Consider the following 26,691-nt stretch of genomic DNA (forward strand, 5'->3'; position numbering starts at 1 on the left):
CATGCTTTTCTTATGAACCGACAAACATGAAAAATTTTCTACGAAACCTTTTTTGGATAATAATTTATATAACGAGGAGTCTGTTAAAAAATGTTAAATGTCAGTTTAAATAATATTATGTGCATAGCTCAAAGATGAGTTAAAAATTAAAAAAAAAAATTATCCACATCTCTTGTAGACTTAAACATTTTACAATTCATTCAAATTGAATCTTGCCCTGCGTTCGATATGATTTTCAGAGATATCTAATTTGACACATTGTTAAATAATTGAGGAGATACAATTTCGCATTGCATTATTGGTTATATTTCCGGCCGCGATATGAAATCCCGCGCCACGAGTGGATCGCGCAATGACGTTCGATTAGCATTTCGAGGATTCGATTATGTCATTCGCCGAGATTGGCTGGAACGAGCTCTCGTTCGGGGCAATCAATTTTTATTATTAATAATTTACACCCCACGTAAGCCCGTGACCTATTGCGAACCCTTCCCGCAAACGCCTCATTTGCGTCACGTGTCTATTTTATGGTGGCCTGCCTGCCAGCCAGCCTATCGCAGAATCAATCCCGTCGGCAATTTATTTTTAAACAAAATGCTCAAACACAACCACGACGTCTGCCTATTGGCGCGCGCGAGAAACGACTGATGCCCCGTCAATTTGTTGCGTTCGCAGCTTACTTGTAAACAAAGTCGCCGACGCGCACGGAGCCAACGGGAACGTTTGCGACCCGATACGCCACAACAGTCTCCATTTATCGATAAAGTGTCGTTGGCGTGAAAAATTTTGCACACAGTTTGCAATATACGATGGCCACTATCGCTCCAACTTTTTCAATTCATTCGCAATCATTTTTCGACGCAATTGTTTACAATTGTTTTACGTTTCTCGCGGGCTTTTAAATCGCGCGAAAACAATCTTGGCAATCTTTACCCCGGATAACGAGGGAAAGGAAACGGGGAAGACGGAAAAACAGCGCGCGCGGTTAGAGTTTGTTGCGCGATTGCGCTGATTGTGAGTGCATCGCGGCGGTCGTCGAACTTGGAGCAAAAGGTTCCGCGAGTCGAGCGCTCGCTACCGACGCGTTTTACCGCTTTTCCCACGGCCCCTATTCCCTCGCCGCTCGCAGTGTTTCAATCGCGTCGAGGAATGGCGGAAGGAGGCCGAAGTCGTTTCGCCAAAGAAAAACTCTGCGGTCGATCGGTCGCGACTGGACATGTGGAACGATAAGCGGGTCGAGCGCGAAATTATTCATCGACCGTTTGTCGACGGACAACTGGGATATAATCGGGACCGTTGGTTTGCTCGAAAGAAAAAAATCCATATTTTCGCGAATTTTTATTTTCGTCCATAGTGATTCGAAATTTGACAATTTTCGGATACGTTTAAATTGTTGATCGTCGATTGTAGAGGAACGAGAGAAAGAGAAAAAATTGAACCCTGAATAATGCAGAATTTTCGTCGGCTTCCCGACAATTTCGTCTCGCCGCGGGCAGTCTTTATTTTTTTTTTTTAGGGCCCCTGCCGCACGCAACATTCTTTCACGTAATTTCGTCAGAGGGAAACTTCGATGCGTAAGCTCAAAGTATAAATAGGGAGTCTCCTGCATCGATACTCGCGTCGACGCTTTCTCGAGTGTGCTGACATTTTACAGTCAATGTGGACAATTTCAAAGATATGCGATATCGATAGCCGAAAACAAAACACGCGTTGCGTGTTTGCGATCTCGCATCGAAAATTTATACATGTTTGTGCGGCCGAAAAACAGATTGGACGTATTCTCGAGAACGGATCTCGCGCATTAATCTCAACGTTATCTCGACGCGTTATAATGTCGCTCGTCCTCGACGCAATCACTTAACTTGTAAGATTTTATTTGTCTTGCGAGAGCGCGCGACTGCTTTAATGCTGGACAAAAAAAATTGCGTCGTCTATTTGCGGGGAAAAGGCGAGGCCAGCGAGAGAAAAAGACTTCTTCTTCCGGAATCTCGCTTTTTCCAACAAACGACGATATCGATTCTATAGGCGACGCAGCAACGTGATTTCGCGCGCCTCGTGTAATCGTCGCACGTGGCAAACGCATACACGTGGCGATAATAATTCCGCGGTATTATTTATACAACGGGCGTATTGTCGTACAAAGCTATGTATCGGCAAAATGATTTGTAACGTAACGGGTATCGAGAGAGAGTTTCTCAAGCTGTTATTTACAGCTCTCATTTTCCGTTCAATTTGGCGACACGATTACGTAACGACACCTTTGTAGCAATTGTTATGTAACTCCAATGAAATCCTTCCCCGTGTCATTATTTGTGTTCCTTGTGTGTAATACATTTCATGTAAAAATGCACATCTTCCTCTCGCGAGCGCGCACACTGTTACTTAAATCACATTTTAATGTAAAGGCTTAATCTTTAAATAATAACAAGGGATCTCTCTCGATTACTTAACCAGTGTTAAAAGATGATTGCGTATTTTTCCAAAGTATTTTCGTATACGAAATCGTATGCAAAAAGAGAGAGGAGGAGTTTGATAATTTATATGTATATTTTATGCAGAATTTGGAATAAACAAAATTTCTGAAAATTTACTTCCGCAATCATCTTGAAGATACAAAAGTAAAAGAAACGAATTACACAACAAAATTAGTACAAAAACTCACCCGTGGCAACGCTGCGTCATAATCAAGGACGAATAGTGCTCCACTAGGCTATCCTGCAAATAACATTTTTGCTTTTAGTTGACCAATTTGCAAATTAGTTTTACTTACTTAATAAAGGTGTTTCGCGTACATGCGCAAGAGGTACAATAATATCTTGGATGAAATTACGACGTAAATCTAAAAGCGTCGATGTTATCGGAATTGGATATTCATGAATGAATTATATTAATAGTTTGATGATTGACAGTCGTGTGCTCGATCTCGCCAATGATTATGTCGACGAGTGTTATATTTTCAGTCGAGGAAAAAAACTCGATAATCGCCATCCGATGTATACGCAACTACGCAGTGGATATAGAGAAGAAATCGCTCGACAGGAATTCGCGCCGCTTATGGCCACCAGGCGCTAAAGAACGAACGAAGGACGGCTACTATTTAAATTTTGACCCGTTCGTACATCTTGGGTGCAACTTTGATAATCTGCGTTTGTATTTCGAACAACATCGATTAAAAACAAGCCGTATCTGATTTTTTTTCAAAGCGTCACTTGATTAAATCGTTCGGATAGCATGATTATCGATGCTTCGTAATCGAAACGTGAGACAGAAATACGTCTCTAGAGTTTTTAATTTTACGGACATAAACACACGCGCATTTCTTGCATCGATATCAAATGTAACGGTAGTAAATGTATGTGCGAAACGAAATCATTTTCACATTTTTTGTAAACGTTATTATTTTCGTGATTGCATCAGAATCTTTACATATTTTTTCCGCTGCTCTCACGCCATCGTCGCCATCGTCGCCATCGCCATCGTCATCATCGTCGTCGTCATCGCGAGAACTCATGCATTTTAACGACAATTTTGAAATTGTAATCCGTAGCCGCTCGATCATCTAAAAAACCGATCGGTTTCACTGCATAATTTTACGATTCGCTCTTTTCCCCGGAGACGCACGCGTAGAAACGTACAGCGTTGAAAACTGTGTCCATCGTCATTTTCGCGATAAAACTAAATTTTCCAACAATTGACTTTTATATCAATTTCTTTGCTTATCATATTTACAAATTTCTTGATTAATTTTAAGCGTTTTTAATTATTTGGGCCTTCTCGTGTGTCCTGCGCGGTTGCGCGCAGACTGCGTTCACATAACGCTTCGTGTCCTGGCAATTCTAATTAGAAGCAGTGCGTATAATACACTTATGTAATTTAATTACAAAAGAATCGAGGAAAACGAAGAAAAGAGCAAGCAGGGAGAAAATCAAAAGAGATAATTAACGGTTTCGATTGACTAGAAATTACATAATTAACGGGCAATAATTAAATATCCCGTCCCTATCGTTATTATCATCGTTATTGTCGTCGCAAACTCGTTTGCGATGCTTTCAATTTACGTTGCGTAAATGTTACGTCGCGCCTTCGTGTGGCACGTTTATCAATCATTTTGTAAAAAAAAATTCGTTGGAGATTATCCCAATATTTTAACAAAGTATCGCAATACACACATCTCGCAAATAAACTAAATTGGCAATTTAGCCGGACGATAAAAATGGTCGAAAGTATGAAACTTTATGTGTCGGAAAAAAATTATATTTCCAAGCGCTACTATAACGTTGCATGTAATACATATTACGTATACGTAATACGTCGATCGATGGGGCAGACACAATATCGGGCGCGGCTATAACTCGGGTATATAGCATCCCGACGGAATTATAAATAGTCAGCCCCGATTCAAATACGTTTATCGGCGGATTAGCCATTTTATTACGTCGCATCCCAAAGACGGCACTATCCCGCAAATCGTCGACGGCGCGCAATTAATGTAACGGCGTTAATATTGTAACGCGATATAATGACTCTGATTAATTAACGCGCTTGTTCCTTTTCTCCATCTTTTTTTGAATTATTTTATCTCTGATATATGCGTGGATGTATGTAGGAAACGGTCACGACCTTAACGATTTTAAACGACGCGAGAAACGCATCTCTAGCGGAGCTCTCCTTTCGCGACCATAATTTTTCTCCCGGCTCCCATAATTAACAGTATACGTACGCTGGAGCCATGTAATGCGCTCGCCCTCCTCCTGTTCGCAAAATACACCGTTAGTTTTATGTTTAATTATGACTTGTGACCGTTCCTTACAGTTAATGGCGAAAGTGGAACAAAAGACCAAAGCCATTCCGGGAGAAACGGTGATATAAATGCAATTTGGCGAACGGCTTAATCCATTAACGGATACATTGCGGCAGAAACTCTGCTCAATCGTGGTTACGTTATAGCGCAAACCATGTCGGAGAGTGGTGAATGTCAGATTCGTGACGTTCACGCGAAGGAGATTTCGCACCGTTTCCGGCTAAGGGGAACCGTGAAGTAAGATTCTACCTTACTTAGGCGCGAACACGCGGTATCTAATTAAAAAAAAAAGCAAACGATTCGAGTAAGACCGGAATCAAATTATCGCAGCTTTATAAATTATTGCAAATTATCGCGCGGTTGCTTTGCGTCGTCGAGCAAAGATGACCTCTCGCTCGAGTCCACCGTGTATAACGCGCGGCCGTAAACTCCGCCGTCTCTCCGCGCGCTCTCTGTAATCTGCGTGGCGCGTAATTCACGCAGATTGCAGGCCTGGGAGTGATGACGGAGGCTCCGATGTCGCTACACGACGTCGCCAGAACCGAATATGGCTCTCGCATTAATGCACTCATCCGCGATCGTGCTTGTTCCCTCCATTTCTCGTCACAGAAATTGTTGCTCGATCGAGAAACGACAATCTATATACGGCTACTTGTCGCGCGCGCGTTTGTTGTTATTATTTATAGCGTCTTTTGTCTCGCCGACTTCCTCGACCATTTCGATCCGACGCCTATCCTTTTCAAATAGCGCGGATTTTCCTCATATACGGGGTGAGCGTCGCGCGCCCGATATAATTCCGTCCGACACGTCAGACGCTCATAGTTGTCTCACCGCGAGCGGAAATGCCGTCTGGATCGCTATCGACGTCAATGTGTAGGTAGGTAGGTAGGTAAGTAGATATACCCTTTGCGAGACGATAAATATTCGAATGCTGTGTCAACTTCATTCACAAAGAATGCGTATATACAGAGTGGGACGATTCTTTTATCTTACTCGTGTCTTGGACTCTCTCTATATTATCTCCAAATTAATCGTCTTTCTTTGAAAGATCCTTTTATTTATTTACAACATTGTTATCGTTAATATTGAAATTTGTCAATTTAGCAAACTATATTTTTCTTTCCGTCCTCCATTTATTCCTTTTGTCTTTATGTCGACGACAAAAAGTGAAAAGAGACCTAAAGGTAATAATACACGCGAGCTTCTCGCCTTTCCGTTTCACCCACGTGTATTTTACACATTTCAACAAGCTCCTCGTTTCCCTCATTAACATGTACGACGCACGTCTCCTGGTTGTAGCGCATCTACGTCGGTCGATTAACGAGCGACAAAGGCAAGCGGTGAATACGAGTCGCGAGGAAACACCCTATGTAAGTTTATACGCTGCGTCGGAGTATAAATAGACGCTTATGACGTAGCCCGAGAGTCGAGATCCACGAGGTCTGCCCCCTCGACGAAAACAACATGGCAAGCCGAGCCGAGACGAGACGAGACGAGACGAGACGAGATACGAGGGACGTGTAGCAACTATACCTCCTGTCGGGGTGTATGTGTGCGCGCGTGTGTGTGTCATGTGCGCGCGCGCGCCGGCGTTGCGTGCTCGAGAAACATGCGTTTCTGGCAGAAAGAAACAATCGGGAGGATAACAATGGATTCGGAAATCTGAAAGCGTGCGATAACGAAGATAACGATTTATCGATAGCGATGGTTATCGCCAGTTGAATCGAGCGATACGCAGAGCGACGTGTCGTTTTATACGTTCTCGCGTACACATCTTGCGTAGAAAGATTGGCGATTTTCATAATTTATAAACTTTGCGCGAATATGTTTATACACATTTGTCTCTAACGAGGCTATGGAAACTCGGTAGCTTTCGCCAGCGTCTCCTCTTCTCCCCGTTTCGCCCTCGACTTGTACGTGTAAACGGAAGAGACTCTCTTATCGAGCATTATCTCCGTCTTCTTTATGCGCGTAGATACTAGTTTCTTTCGAAGCTAGCGCGCTGCCAAAGATCAAACGAATCTCTCCTTCGCATTTTCATCGCGCGATAAAGCGCGCGTGAATTTGTTATCAAAGAAAACACGTAAGAGCGCCGATTCTTTATCGCCGTGTTTGTTTGACGCAAATACTCAGACGACCACGTCGCGCGATAGCAATAATATTTGATCGTCGAATTAAAGGTCTGGTTATGCGAATCGAGCGACGAAGGAAAGAAGCATTTTGTTCGATTACGGAGTTTCTTTCGCGGATAGAAATGGAGCTCTTTAGCCTTTAGAGATAAGGAATAAAGAGACTTCATTCGTGCAAAATCGAATAACTTTTTTCTATCGATTTTTCATCGAAAAAGCAAACATTTCGCGCGCCGCGCCTTCCGAAGCTCGCAACGATGCCGTTATTACTCTGTAATCGACCAAAATGTCTAGTCGGGCAAGCCGCAAAAGTACACGGCACGTTTATCCGCGATAAATGATTGTTTAGCGACGGGATTTGTCGCGATTCTCGGCCATTTGTCTTTTGATACGCGCTGCACGAGCATTTTTGCCAGAGCACACGCGCGTGGCGCAAACTGCGCACGGTTGGCATGGCAAAAATAAAAATAAAAATAAAAACACGTTCGCGATGTGCGGCGCGGCGAGACGCGTAACGGCGAGATAGGTTCAAATCTACTTAGACGATCATTAGCGTCAAAGCTGGCCGTAACTCGCTGTTGAAGCGACGGCGTCTCTCTCTTTCTTTCCCCGGCTTTGTCGAGAGAAACGCGAAAAAGAACGATCGCTTTCGACTCGACGGAAAATTCATAACGGAAAGCCGACAATTAACTCCTTCGTACCGTGAAAATTCCACTTAATTCAACGCAACGCGAATTAAACCTCCATATTAGCGCGCGTAACGCGAATTAAAACCACATTTTACGTTAATTATTATTTCATTTTAAAGTCATGTAGATGTGCATTTTGCTGTAATGGGTGGTCTTACAAACAAATAAAAAAATTAATCGAGAGGGAATTTATAGAAATAACGTAACATTAATTAACAAGTTTTTGCTGGAAATTATTACACGGTATTTTCACGTGTATACGAAAATGTATATACAGACTTGATAATATATAAAATTGTAATTACGTAAAAAAATGTAATTTCAAGTTTAATCAAACGACGATATTCGCATTAGTATTCGATATGAAAGCGCCTCGCCGACCAAAGAGGCGGTCAATGGAAAGAAGCCGAAAGGGGAGGAATATGTGAGAGGGATACAAGAAAAGGGAGGATTATATGCGCGAAAGAAGCGAGATGAATCTTCCAGCGGCGGCTGGAGAATACTGACGCCCTTAATCAAATTCGCCGTTCCAATAACGAAGCTATCCCGAGATGCGGGAGTCGGGAAGAAGAGGAGGAAGAGGAGGAGGAGAAGTATCTGGAGAGGATTCACTTCCGACTAGCCGGCACGATGGATCGACAGCGTTTCGAATCTCGACAAGTAAAGTTGGAACGACGGTGGCACGAGAATTTGAGAAACATCCATTTCCCGGCTCGTGTCGTCGACTCCTTGCAACGTTTGCATTTCCAATTTCCTGCCTCCGCGCGTTACCCTGATCACGGCAACGGGAGCAAACGAACGATAGAGAACGAGAGGAAAAGAGAGAGAGAGAGAGAGAGAGTACAAATTACATTTGATAAACTCAAGGATTAGTATTACGCGAAAAATCACGAGTTTCGTTTAACGAAAATGAAGCACGAGGAGATTAGAAAGAAGCGAGAAAAAAAAAGTTTCCTTCTCATTGAGAACTTCCCTCCCTGGAAACGTCGGAGAAATTCCCTACCACGCCCTGGGAAAGGTCGGATGCTGCGTACATTCCGAGGGTGAACAAAGAAAAGGGCCGGAGTGGTAGGCAACACGAGGGAAGCTTTGCGTAAGACCGATCGCGTGGCGCTTGCACTCTTGGAAAACATCTGTCGGAGGTGGCGAACCTGCGCGAAGCGAAAATGCGGCAAGTAGCGCTCTTTCTATTACCGGATCCAGCGGCAAAGTGCAGCCGATGCGAGAATCGCGGAAATTGTACCGCGCTCGAAGAAGACGATTAGTAATTTTCGAGAAATCGGTCAGGATCTTGGAGCGTATCTTTGTTGCTTCATCGACTCGTTTTCGCGGTCTTTCTTTTTTTTCCTACGATGCCTCAGACACGCTTTCTCGCGTATACTCGGCAAACAAAGGCTTAATTTCGAAGCAGCGTTTAACTTAATTAAAAAGCGAGATAATGGGCGACGTATTCGCAATATCCAGTCATTTCACCGCACGCTTTTCTCTCACGAAACGGAGCGCTCGATTGTTCCGGACGCAAAATGTGAATACAATGCGATCATGTGATAACCTTTCGGGACGAAGATTACGGCTCCAGAATGCGCTTAACAAAGAGACTGGCACGGACCTGCGTGCAAGACCGTGACCCGAAACTGGCGTGCACGTAGGTAAACGATACCGAGAAAGCAGAACAAGTCTCAACGTCTTTCAATAAGTTTGAATCGAACTTGGATGCGCTCGCAACATCGTGTTGAAGAAAAAAAGAAAAAAGAAAAACATTTGCCTCGAGGAAGATGAGCTTCTCAGCAGGGAAGGCGACGAGACGAAAGGCATAATGGTGAAGGACGCAGAAGCTGCGTATATATAAAGACACATACCGAGTGCTCCGAAAAATCGCATCTGTCTCATCGGCGCCAAATTTTCATAATAATGAAAATATCTCTACTCTTAAAGCTTTATACATATTTCTTTTCTTAAAAAATTCTCATTTCTTATTGTAATGTATATAAAATATGAGAACTTTTTCAGTTTTAGTTTTAGCGCTTCAAGTCTCAATAATAATCTTTAGAACTCGTGAGGTGCTACCTAGAATTCTGAATAAAGCGTTGGATTTCTGAAAAAAATTTTTCACACCAAAATCAATATTTTTGGAAATCTGGATTATTATTAAGACTCGAAGCGCTAAAACCAAAATTGTAAAAGTTCTCGCCAATTTTCATCTTCTAAGTCGAAAACTTTAAATATAATTTTTGTAATATTTTGAGCAAAACTATTTTTGAAACTTATCTAGAATTATAAAAGTATTAGAAATCTACCCGAAACTCTAAAGAAATTGGCATTTTTCATAGAATGGGAGGCGTCGTGAAGTTAGCTCCCCCCATTTTTAAAATGGTGTTTTCTTTACTTTAAATGACAGAACTCTTTCTAAAATGGATTGGGAAACTCTAGAACTCTAATAATTTTTTCCAAATTTGAAGAATGAGGGGCCAACTTCACAGAGGTCGAGGAGAAACAATTACGGGAACGTAGCCACGCCGCAAATTATATCGACGCAGTCGGGAGATTAAATTAGATCGCCGAATGCATACCTACGCGTGAAATTTTACGTTTAAATTAACATCGCGTGCCTCGCCTCGTCATTGAGACACACGACGCGTTCGAGTGGAAGAAAAAAGAGAGAGAGAAAAAAAGAGAAAAGATCCGAAGAGAAATTAAAACAAAATATAACGCGGTTTGCGCGGGCGGCGACGTAAATACTTGGTGCTCTGTGTCGGAAATATTAAGTTAGGTCAGTAGCTGCGCGCCCAGGCGATAATTTTTACGCTTACGTTAGCGCTAAAAACAGCTTTGTGTTAGTCGATGGACGCGATCGCGTATATCGTGGCCGACGTATAAAGCACCGATTTGCATCTATTGATGGACAACGATCCGTGTCGAAAATACGATAAAGTTTAAAGGCAAGTCCGGGCAAAAATGCAACGCGGATCGAGTCCAAGAATAAAACCGCGTCATCATCGCCGTAATTTTTGCACGAAAAGAAAGTCCGTAGCTTCTGGAGGATAGCGCCGCAAAAGAAAGTTGCCGTAAAACGCGCGCGCGAGACTCATAAAGTCGCCGAGAACAAGAATACATATTTTCTTCGATTAAACGTGACGCGCTTAAATGCGATTCGATTTTGCGGAGGCCCCGAGAGAGTGGGCGAACTGGAGCGCCTCTTCCACGAGGAGGGCCCCTCCTCGTTTCTGCTTTCACCCGGCGCAGCTGTCCCTCGTTTCGTTTACGTCGCGTAATGACTTTTCTGCGCAATCAATGAGCGCCACCAATCTCCTCCCCCACTCCGAAGCAACGATTAATAACGACTAATCGCGCGTACACGTCGATTTAGCCGCCGTCAAAATGTCAAAAGCGTATCTCGAAACTAAAATGAGAAAATCCGTCGAATTTATGTTCAATAAATTGAGAAGATACGGAATAAATTAAGAAGACGCGCAATACTCCTTCTGCCTTAAAAACAGCGTCTCAAGGATCCCAAAGTGTGATAATTCCAGAGTAAAAACCATGTTTATATCAGCTAAACCGCGTATACATCAGGCGGTTAAAATTTCCGTCGAGATTAAAGCTCTATAAAATTGATAATTATGTTTCGCGCGTGTGAATATAAAATTATTTTCCTTAAAGATAAGAAAAAACATTAAAAAACTTTTAAATTAAATTGCTTTTTGAAAGTACAAATAATCGCTTTTCGAAAAGCAACCGATACAGTTATATTATTTGAATAATTTTATATTATTTCTGAAACAAAATACACGCAAACAAAAATTGAAAGCTTAAGGAATTAATATTCCAAACCGTTTAAAACGAATGACATTAAAAGCAGAACCATGCTCGTTTGAATCGACGCGAGCCTACTGAATACAAATCAATGTTTACACTAAAACGAATTTCAAAACACGCGAATCGATTTTATGCCGCGATAATTCGTATTATAATAATCATCCAAGCTGAAATAGAGATGAATAAATTTTATTTTCGGAAACTTTTAGCCGACATGTATTTTTAATAATGCAATAATATTAAATTTTCGCGAGTATTTTTCTCGTGATAAAATTTTAACTTTTGCAAATATAATCACAATTTCTATTCTCGTTCACCGATACATATATATTTTGATATTCCTCGTATATTTTTGACAAAAGAGAATTATTATAGTTGAACGACAGTCCGTCGTAATTTCGCAGAGTGCGCTTAATCTCGCGTAGGAAACGACTTTTTCGCGCGTGGAAATCGAGGCGATAAGGCTGCGAGCAACTCGAGTTTGACCGCGATCTGTTACCAGTATCTCCTGCCAGATGCCAAACGCTTCGCACCAACAAGTTTACACGCGCCGTACAGCTAATTGCGGTAATCTAGCTTAATGTACTGGAGAGAAGTAGTTTCGGCTGGTAGCCGCCGGCGAGATTGTTACGAGAGATGGAGCATCAGAGTAATATTCCGAATTTGCCATACAATCTAATTCGTTACATGTAAAATCGCAGACAAGTCGCGAATATCGGATATACAGTAACATAATAATAATAATAATAATAATAATAATAATAACAATAATATAAACATGACGTAAAAGCGGAACGAGAAAAAATTTTCACAACGAATGCAAACGATAAAATGTACGTCGCTTTGGCCCCCGTGGAAGAGAGCTTTGAGGGGAGAACCTGTTTTTGTGGCGCACAGGGGAAGTTAATCCATCTCGTTATACGAAGACCCAAGTCGACAGCCAGTCAGTCAGCCGTCCACCCCCGAAGGACTGCGTGCGACAAGATAATACGAATAAAACGCGATTATCCCCATTGAACAATGAGGAATCGGAGCCATTGGATATTCAAACACAATTTTCACTTCTGCACCTCTTTCTCCCCCCCCTCATTCGACTGGGCGTCTTAGACTTAATTAAGGGAAAAGGGAATATATTTTATATAAGAGAGACGTAAGAGACAACAATATATAACAATAATTAACAGTACCAAATATATTTCAGAAACCCCTCGAAATAAATGGTATTAATTGCCTCGAGAGAGACCCAAATTATATCTCATTATTGCTACATTCGTAATTTATATGAGACCAAGCATAATTATTAACGCGTTGCGTTATAATTATTAATGTATTCCAGGTATTATATATTATTCAAGCCAACATGATTAATCATGAAAGGCAAACTAATCATTAGAGTTACATTGCAATATATAATCAATATCAAATTATTACTGAAAATCAAGTAAGAATGCAATATTTATACGACAAAATCAAATAATTGCATTCTCGCTAAAATATTTTTCGTTCGATATATTTACTCCATAAATGTATTCGTTTGCATACAAACAAATACATGTTGCTAAATCAAATATTTTTTCATCAGTTTGTCTCTCAATTCTACAATTCTTCTGTTTCTTCAAACATTTAATATCTAACAATTTTTCGAAGATTACTGAAAATATTATGTTTCTCGTCTTACAATACTTTTTTCTTTCATAGAAACAGAGAAAAGACCGTGCGCACGATCCATGTTTTTGACACGCGCGCAGCTGAAAACGCGCGTTCTCCATTTCAGAAAATATGAGAACATGGAGGCGATATATTATTTCTCTCCCCCTTTACACGCGATATCTCCGCGACGCACGATGACTCGCTCTTTGTCGTTCCCTCGACGTAATAGAAAATCTGCGCGTACGTACAAGCAATCAATTTTTATTGGAACAATATTTCGCGATCGCGCTGCGCAATTCGTGCCACGGAAATACTATAAACGTCAAGATCGATAAATTTCGGCAAAATCAAAGGTAATTTTCTCATGATATAACGAGAAGATAAATCTTAAATCGAGACAAACTAAACGCAACGAAAAATTGGAAACGGTGTCGTTGACATTTTCGTTTTAAATATACCGAGAGAAACGTTTTTTAAAAATTTAATATCGTGAAATATTGTTGTAAATATATGTCACAGTATGCGATATGTAATATTGTAAAAATATGCGATGAAAGACGAGCCTAAATATCCGAATATCGCGTTAGATTCTGGCCACGGATTGCCTTTTACCGGATGGCAGCTGGCAAGGGCCAGATGTTGATCGTTAATGGACTGTACGGGTCTCACAAAGTGCCACCAGACACGATCCCCCCTCAAACTGCCCAAGTTCGTCTACGAGACAAAAGACTGACAGATCGCGCCGGAAATAAGAGTGAGAAATCGTCCGAACGTAAAAAGCGCGGAGTATTATTCATGATTCATTAAACGTTTATTTTTTTTAAATTACCTCATCGAGATAATCGCTTCAAATTGCTTTTTCAATGAAAATGTTAATTGACTTCTGGGTCAAATTATTATTAGGACAAAAGCAAAACAAGGCATTAATAAAGTGGAGTATCCAAAAGCATATGTGGAAAACTAATTATGCGCAAATGATTGTTTTATTTGTTCTTTAAACGGAAATTTAATAAAATAAATAGCATAATTACCGAACAAATATTTTTTTAGATAAGATATGATATATAGATGAAAATCCCATTCTCTCGTTCATAAATAACGTAAATAACTTTAAATGTTAAAAACAATATTGAAATATTTTATAAATGCGTATAAAAATATTTATCGAGATAAACAAATGATGAATATTTTATCAATTACTCACTTTATAATTGATCGCTCCGCCGTCGTCCAATGTCCTTCTTTCTTATTCTCTTGTTCATTTATAGCACTCACTCGAGAAAACATGCTGAATTACAGATAGCGGAATACGGTAATTGCGCGATACTTACACAACACTCGCGATGTTAATCATTTGTGACACGCATTTTATTTTAAAACGACAAGAAAGCGATACGAAAGACATTCACGTTCGTTATTTCGACTGTCATTATATAATATGTTCATTTTAAACATTTTTCTTAAATAATTTATATATAGTCGTATGTTGTAAACGAATAAATATAGTTGAAGGTAAACGTTTGCGATAAATTTCGATATATTTCACGAAGAATGCATTTTAACAAATGTACGCATACATTCATTTCGAATTTATAATACGCAATTAATAAGTATAGAGAAAAAATATGTATATAATGACCGTATTTATTAATGAAATGTATCGCGTCTTTTCGTCTTGTTGGATCAAATTTCAGCAGATATTTTTACATGTCGCGAAAACTAATCGATTATACGAACTAATCATCGTTTGTAAAAATGATCGCATTTCTCGAAAAGTAATGATATACGCAGCGATTCGCGACACGACCTACTCGTTCGAGTCTCACTACACGAATAACAGCAAGGACGCGACAATGTAAACAATAAAGCTCCGTACGCCGAGCGTTTAATTTTTTAACATTGGTACACACATTACCATATGTATAATATTCGCCGCTTTGCTACAAGTATTTAACAAGTATTTAACGTACACTGTGAAAAAAAGACAAAATATAATTATTAATAAACGGTTTTAGATCAATTGCAAGATGACATTTCAATCAATGAGAAAATTGTCAATTACAACACCATTCTTAGATCGAATGATTAAAGGAAGGAAAAACCATTTATATTAACGTTAATTAATAATTAATTCGAAATTCAAGGAGAGCACAGAATATTTCGCATTTTATTTCGTACATAAACATTTCGCGATACGATCAAAACAAACAACACGCGAGATAATTACGTCACATAGTGTTAGGCGTATAAGGTATGTTGTACATGCCGCGACCTTGTTATTCACGCGACGAAATTCGATCAAGCAAGTAACATTACGAACCGCTCCGCATATTATCCTTTGAGAAACGCGATTCTTCCTTATTAGAATAAGCGACAATCAGCCGATGCAATTAATTAATCTTTGCGATAAACGACAAGATTAATATGTCGACTATTTGATTCAAGTAACGAAAAAACGCGACGTGTGCCGATTAATAATAATAATAAAATAATAAATGTACTTTGGGAGATTTATATACGTTGGAAATGTAATATTAAATTTCGATCGTGCATCTTTTGTCGATCAACTATTTCTCAACTAATTAATTAAATTTGCATAGTATTGTGCGAATTTGCATATCAGTGTGATGTTATTTTCGTGTTTTTTGGACATTAACGAAACGTCGTAGATACAGCACAGATTGATTTCGAGTCGAACAACATTCCGAGATGTTTAAATAATACATAAATTTTCGTATTCGTCGTAAAAATATATATATAAATTTTCGCTACTCACAGAGTTTGTGGATATTTATTTTTCAACTCATATATTCATCCATTTATAATGAAATGATGATTTTAGTTTCTGTGACGTAGCCTATACGCACGACAGCACAGACGCATTGTCATGACGACTCATTTTCGAGTGCTTAATCATTGCTCTCTCATCGTAATACATTAAAATGCGCGTTACACGCGTTACACGCGAGTGATTAACATTGAGATTGCCATGCAAAGTGTCTTATTTTTCGCGAGTGAGTGTCGTGTGAGTGCTATAAAGAAGTAGCAAGAGATGAACAAGAAAAAAAGAAAAGTTCCAGAGAAAGACGTTGAATGACTGCGCAGCAATTGTAGAGGTGAGTAATTTATAAATTATTTAATAACTGTAAAAGTAATTGCTTATTTATTATTTACAATTAATAAAATTAGCTTTTTTAATTTCCGCTAATAATTCAGACTATCATGCTCATGATAAATGTCCAATATTTTATTCGGAAATATCCATACTATCTACATAAAATATTAACTATAATAAATTAATATTTTACCAGTTAATATTTTTTTCATATTGTTATAAAATCTTACATCATGTATAAATCAAATTAATATTAAATCAATAAATATAAATTGATACTTTTTTATACAGATATACTAAGAGTATATTTTAATCATGTATTTAAGTAATTAAGATTTGCGATATTTGAATTATTTATAAAGGAATTAAAAATGTCTACTTATCATATCTTTCAAAAAGAGAGTTTACATCTAAAGCATATATTCTCTTTTCGATAATTATACAATCTACTTTATTAAATATCTGTGTTAAAAAGATAATGAAAAAAATTCTATTTTGAGCACAGCTTATCGTTTCCCGATATTTGAAAAGCATTTGCATTGACAAATTCTCTCTGTAAAATACAAAAAAAGCAAAGGAATTATCTGCTGTCCATTTCTTTTATTCTACATTTTTTTGTAAATGTTTTCTCGCACATAGGACTTGGTTATAAAACTCTCGTCCTTTCCAGTGACTACCCACGTAAATAAAGAATAACTACACTTTAGTTCAGCATAAACTCACAGTTCGTGACGTTATTTTTTAACCTTTTTTTCATGGTATTATTCACGCTCTTGTCGGGTTTTAATTTCCAAAATACAATATTATTATAATTAATTAAAAAACAAGGAGTTCCTCTGATATTTTATAGAATATTTGTATTAATTTGCTTTCATTATGCTACGTAATCAAAGATTGTATAAAGTTTTTTTAAACTTTGCATCAGTCTCTTTTGATAAATAAATTTTTTGATAAATAGATTCTTATATTCCGATTTACATTCGAGAAACGTTAAATTGCATCGACATTTTGGCCATCGCAATTTCGTCACTCGAAAAAGATTGGAAAACCCGATATACGCTTTTAGCGAATGCAAAATCGGAGCTGGCAGCTGATATCGACACGATATGAAAGATTGCGTGGCGCGGTTCATGCCCCAGGTGTTCACAACGAAGGTTATTATATATTCTAGGGGGTAGTAAAAAAGAGCGCGAGATATACATATACTATGTAGCACGCGGTTACGAGCTGCAAGTTGCAGACTTGGCAACGAGCGCGATCTGACCGTTTTCCGGCCCAACGGTTTACAACTGGTCAGTTAATTTAGGGCAAATCGACCGTAATTTTGCAAAACCCGAGGCGAGGGTGAGCTTCATCGAGGTGGATGCAATTTTTATAGCGAAAGAAAATACAGGACATTTTTAGGAGAAGGAGAGAGCGAGAGGGATTCCGAAATATTACAAAATTATAGTCGGGAAACAGCGATGCATAATACTTTGCTTATAAATAACTTCTTTCGTCATTTTTTTTTCCAAAGACGTCTCGCTCTTAATTTAACGCATTACATAAAAGTTTATTTGCAGCCAGTTGTTGTTCCCTTTGATTCCTACGGAATAGCTCATGTACGCTACGCGCACATATTGCGTAAATTGTATGAATCATATAGAGGCATGGTATAGACACTCGAGCGTAAAACTTGTGTATTTTAGCAGCACGAAAAATCGATCGTAGCTTTAAGCTTCGTCGTGAAAAAAGGCTTTCGAGGGGAGGGGAGGGGGAGGGGCTGGGGACAAGCGGCTCCCTACCGATATCTCTCCGCGTGCCGTGCCCATAACTAGGTTGGTACCCACGATTATACTACTATTTACTCCCTACGTGCGCGGAGTGCATCGATGCTTACACGCATGCTGGCGATCGATGCGTAGAGCTTCGGGACGGGCGAGGGGCGACAAGGGGGGGGGAAGCGAGAGGAGGAAGGACGGTGAGGGGTGAGGTCACGCCGGATGGGCGAGGGGCGAAGGGACGCGAATAAAACGAGACTGCGGAGACAGCTGGTCGTTCTGCCCTCGGGACAAACAACGAACCCACATGACGCAAACGCGCGCACACATACGCACGACGGACACGCACACACGCCCGACGGACGTGTTCGCGCGCAGCCACGCATACTGATCGCTCCCTCTCCTCTCCCGTTGACGAGACCGATATACGGAACCAGCTTGCATAGTTTTCCGAGCGCACATAGGAGCCTAGGTCGAACGGTATCGATAACAGATATATTAATGCCACCGCGCGAGTCTCGCGAGCATTCGGACAAGTATCGGACAGGTGTCAGCCGGCTGAACGAAAATGTGTACGCGGCGTAGGAAAACATTATCGGATCGATCGATCGATACGAATGAAAGAAGCGAGTTGCCGCGTCGAGCGTCTAAATCCAAAATTACCTCGATGAGGGGATGATATCCTCTCGTTTTTCCAATTTCTTTCGGACGATACCCCGTTGACGGTACAAGGAAGCGAAACTCGACGAATGAATTGATTTCAGCGGCAAATTTCCACTCGATCGAGCTGCTCCTATCGACTTCCGTGTCATCTCCCGTTAAACGTATTTTTAATGTTGCGTTGTAGGAAAAAGCGCCGAAAATAAAAAGCCGTGTATGCTATACTCGAGAGCGCCCGCGCGCTTCGCTAGATTAATTTATCATTCGTAAGCCGCCAATGACTATGATAACGTACGAGACCGTTAGTGTCAATGAGCCGTGAGCAGGATGTATCGACTATGTCGTTGACCGCTTATATATATTGAAAACTAAGCAGATATATAATACCAACGATAAGAAAGATGGGGCATCGATTGCAAAACAAAATGTCGAAAAGTTCAAACGAGTTATCCTATAACGAAGAATTATGAAGCAAGAATCAAATGCGGAAGGATGGACAAAATTTTTCATAAAGATCGGTATTAAAATCATGCTTTGAGAAATTATTACATCACCAAGTTTACGCCTATTTCGTTGTATAATCCGTTATTAATTAAATCTTCCGCTCGCGCGATAAGACATCATTAATCTCTGTTAAATCTTTAAACGGCTCTTACCACGATAATATATAGCGATAAACGAGCAATAGCCTCGCTCTTTTCCTCGTTTTAATTGCGTCTGTTTGAATTTTAGGTCCGACGAGTCTTGAATTTCGCTTCTCGTTTATCGCGAATGATTAAACGACGACGGTCAGCGAGGAAGCAAACGAGCGCGTCGGGCTTCGACCCAACCGTTCGAAGGCTTCCGCTTGCGTCACTTTAAAAGCTTAAAGCCAACGCCTCGAAAGGGGAAAATTGTCTCGCGGCGTTTTACACATTTTCTTTTCTTTTTCCCTTTTTTTTTTTTTCGTTGCTTCAGTCCGCGCGATGGCGAGAAAAACACGCGAAACGAGGCCGCGTCGGCGCAGGATGAGGCGTGCTTATTAGTGGAACGAGGCCGGATGAACGAGGCCGAAGGAACTTCTTTATCGCTCTTCCTTCGAGTAACGCCCCGTTGTTGAAGTCGCGCTACCGTTAAAACCGTACTTCGTGCGTCTGTTTTGTGTTTAATCATGCGTCATCGACGACAATCTCTCGTCCAACTCCCGCAGGCGGTATTTCATCCCGCCACGATGAAGAGAGATAAAACCCCACACACACAAGTTGCGCATGCATTATTGATACTGCGAGGAATAGAAAAAGAGCGAGATAAATTTTTATAGGCCGCGGTTCCCACATTTTTTAATTCATCATCCGTGCAATAGCATTTTGCGCTAGAATATTTTTTCTATCGCTTTCCCAAGTTTTGTAAAGCGAGTAAAACGAGACGCGCGACATTTGTGACGTAATGTACGTTATAAATTAAAGATGGAACCAGTTCCTCTCCCAGAGGGAACTCTTCATGGTCAGTTGATTACAATTCTTTATCGATAAAAATTTGTCAAAGTAATGTCGACCCAAAATATTCTTCTCCAAATCGAGAACCCGAGAGAAGAAGCGGTACTCTCTAAAAAACGGGAAATTAAATTTATAGAATTTATAGCGATATTAAAACACAAGATTGAAATGTATCAAGTGGAAATTTCGATAGTCGATCGATAAGATGAAAAAATAAACAGCTTTGAAAATTGTATCCCGATTATTTTAAAATTGAAGAGCGAATGATCGAGTGCTACGTTGTAGATGAAATTATTATTGGATGAAACCCGATCTGTCGAAGCGATAAGTTGCGATAACCTTGTATAATAAAGAAAGAGAAGAAATATTATACTCGAGTGCTCGATGAAAATCGTCGTATTACGACTCGTCGTATTTGGGACCGAATAAAAGATTCAGCCATGAACAACGCGATTGTTGATTTCAATTTCACGAGTCTCCGTGTACAAAGTGAAATATCCACAGAATTCTGAATTTCCGTAACGAGAATGCATTCTCGCGGGACTTTCATAGCATGACTCGACCACCATCATCGCGGTCTCTCGATTAATCGCGTCTGCTACGTACAGCTTCGTATCAATTGCAGCGTTGCCAGCGTTACAATGCGCTCGGTAATTCAACAGATGCTCGACCGGAGCATCTGCCAAGGGCAGAAATGATTGGGTGACCGACGAACGTTTCGATTAGATATCTCGATGCTGCTCGAGGACTTTGGATCGTTTTTTTATATTTTTGCAACTCGTTTGACGTTAAACTCACGGCGCGGGATTATCCGCGAGGATGACGAACCTGCGGCTGGATAACGCTTTTAAAAGTCGGACGGTGTACAAAGTCGCGCTGCCGGCCCGAGTAGCATGAATAATCTTACGGTTTCTTTGTTCTCCGATGGACGTACGTGTATTTATTTCGACTCGCGTCGCGCGAGGATCGCAAGGTATAGGCTTTCATAACGCGGCTCGTTGTACACGGCCAGCGCGTGAATGAGTGTGCGTTCATTATCGCCCAGGGGCTTCCTCCTCCCCTCGATTCGCGCCTCTCTCCCCGGAATCGTTCGTTCTCGGATCGCTTATCGCGCCAACGTGGTTTCTCACGCTGTTTCGTCACGACCGGCCGATCCTCCGTTTTAATGGCGATAAATCTCGCAAGGTATCTCGCGGCGTTGAATCGACTGACGCTGAAGGCGCGCCGCTTAAACTCGTTCGAATTGATCGCGGAAATGGCGCGGAATCGATGCGCATCGCGAATCACATCGGGAGATGACGAAACGAAACGCGCGGCGCGTAATATCAAAAATATTTCTCGCGCCGAAGTCGCTCGGATGCTTTCCTCTACGATTGCTCGATCGTACGTTTTCCGTGGGAGAGCAATTGTTTCCGATGAAAATATTTACTCGTATAATTGCGCCCGCGGGAAAGCGCTTGGCAATGTAAATACGTCGATATTTGCTCGCTCTCGCGATCATTACGACGTGCATTATGTAGCTTTCGGACTACTCTATATCGGGGGTAGCCTATAATATCGCTCGTAACTTTGTCCAACTACTCCTAAACTCTGAATCGGCGGGCATGAATAGCGCGACGCCATTAAACTTGGAGTAGTAATAGCATCTGAATGCAGTCGTCATCGTGATATGCAATCGGATTTAGTGTCAACGTCCCCGGCGAGCGCGTTTCGCGAAGAAACGAGACACGTGAATAGAAGAGCGACGCGGCTTACGTGCCGATTGAAAGACCGAGTTTACGAATTCTCAGTAGGTTTCCACTATTACGATAACTACGATAACGACGAGTGGAATTTGTAAAATGACAATTATTCACTCCGACTCGCGCACTCCACGTCATTTGGATAAACTACCGATGTCGCAAAGAAAAAAAGAGACGGAAAAAAATTCTTCGTTAATTCGCTATAGTTTTATTAATTTAATTTTCATTTTCGATTAAAGGTTGGTGCAATTTATCGACAGTATCGCGAATGACGGAAAAAACCCAATGTTACTTTCATATAAAACGAAACGGAATATACGCGAGCAAGCTACATAATTATAAATTAATTCGCAATTGCTTTGAAAAGCTATATTCCAACTTTACAAACTAGATAACGACGATAAATTGCACCGACATCGATCGATGGTACGTCACGTGATATCCTTTCGCAAAGGAAACAGACAACCGATCAATAATATTCACGTGCAAACAATAACTGTAAAGGTTATTCACTCCTGCCTCCTCTTCCCTTCCTCCTTCGTATGCAAAGGCAATCTATTCGTTTATTATAGCGGACATGGTATCGCTAACCGAGCCCCTATTAAGACCGGCTGCTTGACACCGTTGAATCGTTGTAAGCACGAAATTGTATCGACATCAATGGTAGCTCCGAGTGCGAGCATGATTAAATAGAAACTCGATATTATTAGGTCCGAATGGAACTCTATTACCGATAAATGCCTCGCTCTCTCTCTCTCTTGTATAACACGCAGATACACGCGATCAACGGTGCGGCATAAATAATTTAAATACGCAATATCTAGTCGAATTATTGCTAATAAGTGTTACTATAGACCATTATTGATTTTTATCGACGGGCTCGAGTATCCTCCGATTGTAAAACGGACCTTTCAACAGCACGGATAGTCGTCCAAAGTATGATGGGATTCTCTCTTTCTCTCTCTCTCTCTCTCTCTCTCTCTCTCTCTCTCTCTCTCTGCGCTGTTTATACAAATATAGACTAATCAGCAGATTAGCACAAAAAAATTGCAGAAAGGCGAAAAGTACCTGCAACGGAAATGAGTTTCCGCTCGCAGCTGTTGGATAAATTGATTCCCGGTTGGCCTCAAGCAACGTGCAAAATTATGCATAAATGTTCCGAGAGAATCTGGGCGTGAATGGTTCTCGCGATTAAAATCCTCAAGACAAATAATTGATTTCTTTCGGCGAGATGCGCTTCTTTCTGGCGTCAGCGATCCGCAAATCGGTCGCGAGTTCGTTTTGCGGTTATTTCCGCAAAGATGTCTTCTTCCTCTCGATTCGAGGAAAAGCGAAGCAAAGACGAGGAAGCTTCGCGCCTCGCGTAATCGACGGATCACCTACGCGATCGAGAACCGGTTTCTCTCTCTCTCTCTCTCTTTCTCTCTGCGTCTCTTTATCTGGCCTTTTCCTGGTCGTTAATGATGGAACGATTATCGATCAACATTTGCAATATTCATGGAAATGACGAGAGTGAGAATGCATTCGCCGGTGCGTGTTTGAAAGCGTATTTCATAGGGAACCTCGCACGTGATGCTTAATCGCGGATTCACTTTTATACAGCGACACCGTGCTCGTAATGCGTTCGAGGAACATCGTGTCCATGGTGATTGCCTCTCGTGATCGCTCATAGTTCCCCTCCCGAAAGAGAATGCTGTTGTAGGGGCCGGTCGAATTATAAGCTCGATCCCGAAACGAGTCGTGTTCAATACACCCGCATCGTAAATTATATAGAGACGATGCACGCATGCGTAGTCAAGGTGGCCTTAACATCGTCGTCCTTAATGGTACATTACGATAGTCTTACGGGATTGCGTCACAAATGAGAAAAAGTCGCAAAAAGTGGTTCTCCTCTTACCCGCTTTCGAGGGAATTATACTTTTGATATAACCTACCCTTGCTCGACGTTTTCTGAATAAAAATAGCGCTAGCGTCGGTATCAAAGTTTGAGGATTTTCCGATTAAAATCTCCCCGCGTGGGAAGATCCGGGGAAATTGCGCCCCGTGAGAGCGAGAGGCAGGGGAGGCGGCGGGCTAGAAACAGAAGGGGACTCTAGGAAAGAAGGGAACGCGGACTAGTCGCTCCGTTGAAGCGCAGAGCGGAGAACCGACGAGCGCCGGGCCTGTGGAATCGAGGGTCTTTCACGATGAGAGAGCGCGCCATAACGACCGGGGCGGCGAGCGAAGCCGGGCGAGGGGGGATTGGGCGACGGAGGGAAACGCTCGAGGGTCGAGAGGCCCGTTACGCGACGTAATAATCACGCGAAATCTCATTTCGGAAAACATTGGCGCGTGGTCGGAACGGTTAAAAAAAATTGCACGAGCCGGGAAAAATGTCGGGTAAACGAGATATCATCTGGAGTAAACGCGCGAGTATTTTTTATCGAGAGAGAAAGAGGGCAAGGATGAATTTTTCCCCGATTTCACAGAAATTGGCGGCGAATGCGCGACTCGTGAAAATTCCGAAACGCGTTAGAATATCTTTCGTTGTTCGCGCCAACACCCACCTCCGGGTTCGAGAAGCGCTAACGCGATAAACATCGCGTGTGCGAAACAATTGACGCGCGCGAGAGAACGGATCTAACAAAATCGCGCCGCGAAATGCACACCGGACGGATGGCGAGGGGGGAGGGGGAGGGGGAGGAGGTGGAAGAACTCGCGTTTACCTACATAAAACTTAAATTTACCGTGCAATTCACGCGCTCGCGAACGTGCGCATCGAGCACACTCGATCGTATATGCACATATGTCTCGGGCTGCATGCACATTTTGCATCGACGCTCTCCTCGTATAATTACCGGAATATTAAATATACGCGATGCGCAGCTAAATAAGAGAGAAATAATTTCAAGTCGCGTCGTCGGCAGTCGGACGTAAGCCGAGACCTTTGCGTTTAAACGTAAGCAATTTTCCCTTTTGACGTCATAATTCAGAACCACGCGTAGGTAGCTGCACGCGTAATATTAATAATCGATTATCCAGACAACTTTTTTTTTCTTTGCGTAAAGCGTAGGGCTGTCTCTTCCACGAAAAAAAGCCTCCTCTCGGTCCTATCCGGAGGCAGCGGCATTAAGGCGAACCGCACGAGTCTAACGGGAGCGTCGGCTGAAAGAAAATGACGGGGTCGACTCGCGCGGCGATCCGAGCGAAGGCTGAATCGAGCGAGGAGAGAGCATCTGAATATGCGGGCGGGAATAGCGGTCTCCTATTAGACTAGATCGTTCTAGCCGTTTCATTAAATGGAGAAATCCTTTCCGCGACGGCGGCGCCGGCGACGATGACCAACTTTCGTCGGCCGGAGATCGAATTGCCGAGAGAGATATCATCGTCCGATCTCTCCGAATGAGATACGCGACAGGAGGATCGCGAGAGCTCGTGACTCCCGCTCGACACGTGGATCAGCCGCGCGTCGATGTTGCCGAATTATCCGTTTTCGACGATGCAAAAAAATTGGCAGCTTTGCGCCAAGCTTGCGCGTAGTTGTAGACAAGGGGAGGGTATGCGCGTCCGCGAGGACGAGAGAGAGAGAGAGATGCGCGGGAGGCCAGGCGGGGAGCGAGAGTGGGATCGCATGAAAGCCACTGAAACAGGGTAGGGTAGAGAAGAGACGAAAGAGGCAGGAGAGAGAGATCTCCAACAGCGTAAGACTGATGCGATGTGCAACTTTTAGTTAACGTTAAACACAATACACTCTCTCTCTCGAAAGCTATCGATTTAATAGTAATCCCCGTTTCACAACTTGACCAAACGCTAAAATAAAATAATCGAGTATGAGTTTGCGAAAAATGTTGACATCTGGCAAATGTCAAGGAGGCTTCGCCTCGTTGTCGATCCATCGTCATCGGCTGAAATAATGAAAGATGCTGCAAACGAGCGTCATTACGTCGTCCAGTCCGAAGGCGAGCGAACGATCTCTCGTGAAAATTGGACGTAAGCGACTTTCGCCGGCAGATGCGCGCGTTAATATCGCAGCGGGTCGCAATTTCGCAGGACCCCGAGAGCCGCGTCTTCTCCCGGCTCGCGCTTTTTGCGGATCCGCTCACAAAGGGAACCGGGCGAACTCGGGGGGCCGGTCTCCCCTCGCGATTACGCCAATGAGTCGACCCAGCGAGGCAGCACGGACAGCCGGCTGCGCTGTTGCCAAGCGGAAACCACAAACCGGCGGCATTTTCTTCTTCCACGAAGACACACGAACAACGCGTTCCGCTCGCCTACCGTATTACATGTACCGCGTACATGCACACACGTGGAGGAGGAGGCGGGAAAGGGGGTGGCGAAAGAGGGTGGTGGCGGAAGGAGGCGAACGCGGCATCGAAATACACGCGGACGCGAGATTAAGATGGAAGATTAACGACGCGTTATAGGCTACAGCTGCGAGATCGGAGGAAATCATTTCCAAGCGACTCGCGGAGCGAGACATTTTCGTCATTGTTTGCTAAAGACTCGTTATCGCCCGCATTCGTCAATACGCTAATGATTCGTTTACGATTGTCTGCGATAACGTGACCGGTAATTCTCGGACAAACAGCGGATGAAAAAAAATGTGCTCGTTGCACATGTCGTTATCGTCGACGCAAACAATGAGCGATAATAATGATAATTATTATCAACGATAAATTATGCACGCCGCGTGTCTCCTCGCTCGCTGCCGCTCTTAATTCTATGGAGAATCGACACGACTCTAATTATTCCGATGCGTTGCGAAACAATCGCCGAGGCGCTATTAGCGCTAAATGTAAGAGATTAGGGAGTATTTATATTTCCGACCGCGTGGTTATCGCACAAAACACCCGGGTATCGATCACGTGGCAATGC

The 26,691-nt window shown here is 42.1% G+C and overlaps 1 protein-coding gene across 2 annotated transcripts in view; it reads right to left on the reverse strand.

Annotated features, from left to right (window-relative positions):
• LOC105251231 (inositol-pentakisphosphate 2-kinase) overlaps positions 1-26,691 on the reverse strand; it is a 73,400-nt gene that overhangs the window by 40,849 nt on the left and 5,860 nt on the right. The window contains exons 1-2 of one of the 2 annotated variants that reach the window (XM_020027503.2): positions 14,290-14,424; positions 2,663-2,715 (exon numbers count right to left, since the gene is read on the reverse strand). The gene's annotated coding sequence lies outside the window, so the exon portion shown is untranslated. Of the gene's footprint in view, positions 1-2,662; positions 2,716-14,289; positions 14,425-26,691 lie in introns of those variants that run through there. The other variant, XM_011257857.3, reaches the window with a different exon arrangement.

The sequence above is a fragment of the Camponotus floridanus genome, unplaced genomic scaffold (assembly GCF_003227725.1).
Source record: "Camponotus floridanus strain SB8 unplaced genomic scaffold, Cflo_v7.5 scaffold16, whole genome shotgun sequence".
Classification (NCBI taxonomy): domain Eukaryota; kingdom Metazoa; phylum Arthropoda; class Insecta; order Hymenoptera; family Formicidae; genus Camponotus; species Camponotus floridanus.